At 43.3% G+C, this 8,114-nt stretch overlaps 1 non-coding gene across 1 annotated transcript; it reads right to left on the reverse strand.

Annotated features, from left to right (window-relative positions):
* Positions 1 to 5,209: 5,209 nt before the first annotated feature.
* Positions 5,210 to 5,316, reverse strand: LOC130503776 (small nucleolar RNA R71). Its single transcript, XR_008941003.1, has one exon. It is a non-coding gene; the product is annotated as a small nucleolar RNA R71 (small nucleolar RNA).
* Positions 5,317 to 8,114: the final 2,798 nt, after the last annotated feature.

Consider the following 8,114-nt stretch of genomic DNA (forward strand, 5'->3'; position numbering starts at 1 on the left):
AAAACCAACGAATAAATTCAATAATGAATTGGAGTAGGATTACAATAAATAGAAAGCTCAAGGCATCTGCACAAATAGAGGCTGCCCATAGGAAGAAAGAAAACACCAAAGCCAGCAACAATTAAATAAAACTGTCAAATAAAACTCGCATCCTACTCCTGGAAAAAGGATCCTACTCGCTCAGCCAACCACCACGCGGAGGGTTGCCGATAGCCTCGGTTCCAGGGCCTGCCGTGCCGCCGCCCGCCGCCCTAGCCTTCGGGTTTCCGCTATTCTTCCGGGAATGCTGATGCTCGACGGCGAACACCCTCCCTTTAATCTTATCCTCTGCAGCTATTGCTTAACTTGCCATCCTCCTCACCAGAGCGAACTCCAGAGGCTCCAGAGCTGCCCCGAGTTTGTCGCGAATCTCCCTGCGTAGTCCGGCCTTGAACAACCTACACCACTCCTTTGCAGGCTTGGGCTGACAATGCCTGGCGGTATCCAAAAACTCCCACAAGTACTCCCTCACTTTGTTTGACTTCTGCGCAGCCTGAACCCGTACGTCGCAGTCGCAATCGTCCTGATCTGAAGAAGGCTTCTGTGGGCGCCCCCGTTTCTTCTTGGGTGCTTCTCCACCAGATGCCTTGGGGTTCCCATCGCCCTCCTTCGGTTTCCCATGCCCAGGTTTCTTAGCTTCAATCTCCCCTTCTGCTTCGATCGCTAAACCAGCCATACGCTGAACCAAGGCGAACTCCAGAGGCTCTAAGACACCCTTCACCTTGTCCTGAATCTTCTTACGCAGTCCTCGCTTGTACCATTTGCACCACATTTCCGCGCTCTTCGGCTTACACAGCTTGGCTTGGTTGATGAAGTTCACAGTGTAGCCAGCAACAGATCGATCCTCCTGCTTATTCCGGAACAGTGTCTTGCACCGGCATTTCCCTGCAATGGACCTCGGAGGCTCTCGGGCTACCCCTGACGCCTTGCTTGGCCGGCCCCGCTTCCTCGGAAGGTCCTCATCGAGAGAGAGCTGGAACGTAGCACAACCCTGGAGTACACGCTCCTCCATAACCATCTTCAGAAAGTGTGGCATTGTCACTATGCGTCCCACAGTCTGCTCGAAAGGGTACCCGAATGGAAACTCTCTGAACTGTTCCTCTAGATCTAGAAACGTAGGCAGCACCCAGTTGCCCTCTGCGTCACGGTGCCGCTTCCGGGCGTGCTCCCGAGTGCCCACCGGCCCGTAGTGCAACGCGGCATCCTCCACTCGTAGTGATCAAGCGGAAACATCCCGCAGTAGAAGGAAACGATCAGAACCATAATAGAAGCATAGATATAATGGGTGGTTTTGAAAACATCACACAACTTCCTCAAACATCAAAACTTTCGAAAACTCTTTTCTTTTTAAAACAATATTTTGAAAAACTTTGGAAATGCCGACCCCTTAGGATAGCACTAAGGGATCTTAACCCCCGCTCTGATACCAGTTGTAGCATCCCTATCCCCCGGGGATCGACCGGGGTTATCGAAAGGGAGCTATAGACACGCGTATACCCTTGTAGGCAACCCGCCATGTCAATTACTGGTCCCATGAGTCGACGATCGCATTGCTTTCTTTGAAATTCCGATCCACCCGTATCCATACACTTCTACTTACAGTCCTGCGCACAGGGAAATGGAAAAGGAGGGTCTGAGTATTGGGTTACTCAGTGAAGTGACTCTAGACCAGCCTGCCCGCAAGACACTCTACATTACTCTATGCGGAAGCCAGGACTGACTAGCCACTATAATCATCAAGGCATCATAAAGCATTTCATAACACATCGTTTCTAGCAACCTAGCTGTCAATCAATAAAACGAACTCAGTCATTACTACACAACACTCAACAATAGAATAGACCGACTCGACAAACACAACCGACTCACTTCAAGAAAAGGACCTATGACCGTTTACGGATGTCCCTACGCGTTCCGGTCTAACCTGGGCGGCGCCTCTTTCGAGCATCCGTCCCGCCCAGCTTCCTAGAGGCTACCCGGATTGCAGCACGTTGGCCCACTGGCTCTGTCTGCCCCCCGGCCATTCATAGCCTTTCACAGCCACTTCTCGGCTTGACTCAATCCTATGGCGCCACTACACTTGCTTATTTATATCCCGCCCTCGCGCGGTTCCTTTCACATCACATCACTTCCCGTGGGTACCTCTTGATAGGCTACTGTCCCACGGGTCACAACACATCTTAGACTCTAGACGCCCACCCGTTCTCGGTGGTCCAAGCAGGACTACAAACAAGATTCATTGACACTTCCTCATTCTCATTCTCATTCACATTCACTTACTCATACTTTCACTTCCTCTTTCCCTTACTCAATCACTTACACTTAGACTCATAGTCATACTCATACTCAAGACGCCACCCGTTATCGGTGTCCCACACAAGTCACTTAGCACAAGATTAATATGAACAACCAATCAACAAGATACTAAGAGAAGTCTCTATCAACACATGGGACCAAACAACACATAAGCAATCATCATATTTTAGCCACATCAACACAAGGCAGTCCATTAATGTCCCTTTTAAACAGTATGAGAGTTCTTATGCAACATGGTTCATGCATCTAACAGCCTAGATCCATCATGAACTAACACCCTAACTTTCACACAAGAGCTAATCAACCCTAGATCCAACAAGATTAATATAAAGGACTTGAGAGAAACTGGGTTCGGATCACCTCACCTTAACCTAGATCTGGACACAAGAGCGAGTGAAGATGAGATCTGAACCACCCGATTAATCAGCTTCACCACCACCACCACCACCGGCGATCACCACCACGACCACCACCAACACGCCGCCGACAAGGAGAGAAAGAGAGATCGGACACCGAGGAGAGAGAGAAGAAGTAGAGAGAGACGCGCGGGAGAGAGGAGAGAAGAGAGGAGAAAAGAGAAAAGACGGCGGCGCAGGGAAGAGAGCTCGACGGCTAGGGTTTCCAGTTCTCCGGGAATCTCTGCAGAGCTCCGCCTCAATTTGTGAATAGGACAAAAAGAAGGTGGCTGCAGTCCTTTTTATAAGGAGGGGGAGGAGAAACCTAGGTTTTTCAGACAATCGGGCCGTAGAGAAGCCCGTTCCCATTAAAAAAATATTGGGTCCGGGATAGGGATGTTACACCATGAATTTCACCCGTTTTTAGCCATGGTATATGAGAGTTTTCAATCATATTTACTACGTTTTCAAAGTATTTTAGAGTATTTTCAGGCACAGGTATTTAATTGAAGAAAGCAATACTTTTGAGGCATTTTTAGAGTATTCTCACGAATGAAGAATCGACCGATAGGAAACATGCGAGATCGGACGATTAGAGTCAATTACAATCGATCGACAGAAATCGAAGAGTGTCGATCGACATTAAGCCATTCGATGGATCACGATTAAGAAGATTTTCAAGTATCACAAGTGTGCTATTTTTACACAATTAGTCCCTGGCCGCCTGTTAGGCTTTATATACTAGGGTTTTGTATCATTTTAGAGGCAGACTTGCCTAGAGACCTATTGGAGAAGAGAAGCAATTTGGCTACCTTAGGAGAAGAGTTAGAGATGGAGAGATAGATCTGAGACTGCAAAACAAAGAAGATCTTGAACTCCCTTTTTATCTTACTCATTACTCTTTGTATTCCTTATTTCATATTAAGTTTTATTCAAACCATCATGATCTTGTCTCTCATGAATATGTCTGAGTAAACCTAATTGTTAGATTTAGGTTTCTCATAAGGGTGAATCATGTGATGAGATTGTGATATTTATTAGGGTTGTTAAATTAGTTCTTTCACTTAAATATTCTTAATACTAGATTTAGGATTGATCACCCTTAAATCTAGATCTTAGGATTGAAGAGATAACCAACTGTATACTCTCAATGCCCTGAAACAAACTATAGTGATCTAACTGACTAGACTCATGCGAAAGGTGGTCTAGATCATTAGAGAACGTGTTCAACCAAATCGATAATGCTTGCTAGAATTATCATCGATCGATACAACCATCGTTGTAGCGATCAATTGTATGAAAGGTGTATCGATCGATTAAGACGAAAGTCGTATCGATCGACTCTTTTCCGAGATCAACAAATGACAGTTGAGATCCGGGATCTAGTAAAGGAGACCCTACTGGTCGTACCAATTGATTGAGTTCAAGGACTAAAGCCCTATTGTCACTTTCAAACTGCATAAATTCATACCTGAGAAATACCTGAATCTAGCTATCCTCCCCATTTAGAAACAACCTTCACTTCTGTTACTGAACAACTCCCTTGTTCACATTAATATTTACTGCTTTAAAACATATAAAATCTTAAGTCTATCTTAATTTCTATTTAATTAAGCCTTCAAGTAATCCTAGAGTCCTTGTGGATTCGATCCCTAAGTACTGCATCCGAACCTCTTATTTGAGAGAGTAATTCACTTTTTAGGGTAATTTGAGTGATATCAAATTTGGCGCCGTTGCCGGGGACTCTTTTTTATTACTTTTAGATTTAATTTAGAATTTAGCGTAGACTTTGTTACTTTTGCTAATTCTCCTATTCTTTTGTTTACAACAAAAAGATGGAGAATACAGGTGTCGGCCAAGAATCGATCGACACGGAACATTGTCAATCGATCGACGCAGATACTGAAGAATCGATCGTTTCATCCGGAACGTTATCGATCGATACCACCCAGCCGGAAGCAGGTAAGTACCCTCTTACCGATGCTAATAATGAGAAAGTAGTCCAAACTGAACCAATAGGTCAATCAAGCAACACTTCTAGCCAAACTAATGAAAAACAGGGGACTGAAATCCCTGTTAAGTCAAACTCTACCTTGAACATGGGTAAAGAAATTAAATTGCCCTTGCAAGACTACTTAAACCCAGATAGGACCTATTCCAATAGGTCCGCTATCAGAATACCTGACGATGTCACCTCGAAAACCAAGTTTAATGTTGATTATTATAATATGATGCGTCGAAACCCTTTTAAAGGATCTTCTCTAGAACATCCACAAGACCACATCGAGGGTCTAGAGGAATTGATTCCAGACGAGTATATTCGTTGCAGACTTTTTCCATTTTCATTAGAAGGGAGAGCCTTAAGATGGCTAAACTGTCTACCAAGAGGATCCCTGACTAGCTGGAAAGAGATTAGAAATGCTTTCCTTAAGCAATTCTTCGACGATACTCGTTATTGGGAAGTAAGGAGGCGAATCTCTACTTTCCGTCAAGATCCCCAGGAATCATTCAAGAATGCATGGGGAAGATTCAAGAGTTACGAACTCGAATGCCCCCACCATGGTTATCCAGAACCGCAATTTCTTAAGATCTTTTACAAAGGTGTTATTCTGAGCTATAAGACAACGCTTGATACAGCAAGCGAAGGGAATTTCGTTACTAGAAATCCTATGGAAGCAAGACGCCTAATCGAAAACATGGCAAGAGGAAGATCCTATGAAGAAATGGATGAAGAAAAAGAAAAAGAAAAAACTATAGTCTCAATAGAAAATACTGAGTTAGCTGAAATAAAAAATTCCATAAATTCGCTTCATTCTCTTCTGACAGATCAAAATCCACCTAATCTGTGCCAGTACTTCCATAAAACTCCTCCTATATCAGACGATGAGCTCGACTTTATAGAAGGATTAGATGATACTGATCCTCATTCTGTGTTTAACATCGACAGCTTTACACAAGACTATGAAATCTGTATACAGTCTCGTACTGGAAGAGAGAAGTACAATCTAAAACAGGCTCTTACAGGAAACCGTAAAATGAAATCCGAATTCAACGGGAAAGTAAATAGTGTTTACGGTGAGCTAAATCAGAAGATGGATTCTCTAATTGAACACCTATGGGGAATGGAAGACAAAATTGCTAACCTTGCAACTACTCTAAAAAGAGAGGCAGGTCGTCTTCCTGGAAGGACCGATGCTAATCCTGGAGCAAAACGCCAGGCATATGCCGTAATGTTACGAAGCGGAAAACACCTTGAAACGAATCCCAGAGAAGATGCCAACAATAAAAAATTCATCGATAATGCGGGAAAAAGCAATTCCAACCCCATAGAACTTCTCGACAATGATACCGACTCAAGAACATCAGAAAAAAGGAAAAACTCTTCAAATAAAAAGAATCAGGGGAAGACTATAGACTTAGACCAAGAGAATCCCGATGCCGAAGTCGAAATCGACCATCTGGACGAACCAAATGTCGATCGATCCTCTGGGAAGGAAATGATCGACCGTCTAGCGGCACCGGCGATGGCAATACGCAATCTACCGGGACTGAAAGAGTCTATAGAACTCGTCCCCCATTTCCTCCAAACAAACCACAAACAAAGAAAGCATTGGAACATGAAATCTGCAAAAAGGCTTTTGACAAAATCATTCTCGAGATGTCCCTCTGTGACACTCTTAAAATAGCCCCCTCGGTGAAAAATTACGTAACAGATATGATATCCTCGAGTGGAGAACAAAGCGTCATGCTGGTGTCAGAGGAAGTAAGTGCGATGATACAAGGGGAAACTTCAATTAAAAGGTCTGACCCTGGTAGTTTTGTCCTAGATTGTAAGATACAAAACGCACGTTTTCCTTGATCTCTTTGTGATCTTGGCTCTAGTGTAAACCTTATGCCACACTCTGTGGCAGTTTCACTAGGTTATGATGTATTTGTCCCAACGCCTATCACGTTAGTTCTAGCTGATCGTTCTATTAGGGTACCTGAGGGAATCCTGGTAGATGTACCAGTCAAAATTGATGATTGCTTCATACCAGCAGATTTTGTCGTACTCAAGTATAAACAAGTGCCGAAAGACCCCCTTATATTAGGTCGGCCCTTTTTAGGTACAGCAGGAGCAATAATAGATTGTAGAGGAGGAAAGATTGATTTAAATGTCGGAGATATATCAATGAACTTCGACATGGAAAAACTATTAAAACGTCCTCTGATAGACGATCACGCCTTTTACACAGAAGAAGTTTCTGAGCTGGAGAAAGAATACCTTACGGATATATGTGCTACCAATTCATCAGAAGACACATTCACTCCTGATGAACAAGAAATTCTGAACGTAGATAGCAGAACAGAAGATTATGCGAACCTTATGGACGCAAGTATCGGAGATGCAAATGAAGAAAATGATGATTCTCAAATCATTACGGATCAATTCCTTAGGGAAACTATTGATCGTTCATTTTCTTCATCGACCAAATGGACTAAAGAAAAAGCGCCCAAAGTTGAACTGAAACCACTTCCAGCTGGCCTGAAATATGCATTCCTTTGCGATAAATCATACCCTGTCATTGTTAACGCTAATCTCACAAATGGAGATCTTGCGCTTCTTTTAAACAAGCTGCGTAAGTATCAGAGAGCGATCGGGTATTCTCTCGATGATATTCCCGGAATAGCTCCTGACATTTGCATGCACCGCATCCACCTCGAAGAAGATGCAAAAACTTCTATAGAACAGCAAAGGAGACTCAACCCAAACCTAAAAGAGGTAGTGAAAAAGGAAATAATTAAACTTCTGGATGCTGGAGTTATATATCCTATCTCAGATAGCAAATGGGTAAGCCCTGTGCATGTTGTACCAAAGAAAGGTGGGATCACAGTGGTTAAATACGATAAAGACGAACTTATCCCCACACACACTGTCACTGGACATCGAATGTGTATTGATTACAGGAAACTGAATGCTGCTACTAGAAAAGACCATTTTCCCTTGCCTTTCATCGATCAAATGCTCGAAAGGCTGGCTAAGCATAAATATTACTGTTTTCTTGACGGATATTCGGGATTTTTCCAGATACCGATACATCCTGAAGATCAAGAAAAAACAACTTTTACTTGTCCTTACGGAACATTTGCATATCGCAGAATGCCATTTGGACTATGTAACGCACCAGCCACTTTCCAACGCTGTATGATGTCAATATTCACAGATATGATCGAAGATTTCATGGAAGTCTTTATGGACGATTTTTCAGTTTACGGATCAAGTTTTATGGATTGCTTAGACAACCTGTGCAAGGTATTGGAAATATGCGAAGAAAAGAATCTTATCCTAAATTGGGAAAAATGCCATTTCATGGTAAACAATGG

The sequence above is a fragment of the Raphanus sativus genome, unplaced genomic scaffold (genome assembly GCF_000801105.2).
Source record: "Raphanus sativus cultivar WK10039 unplaced genomic scaffold, ASM80110v3 Scaffold1123, whole genome shotgun sequence".
Taxonomy (NCBI): domain Eukaryota; kingdom Viridiplantae; phylum Streptophyta; class Magnoliopsida; order Brassicales; family Brassicaceae; genus Raphanus; species Raphanus sativus.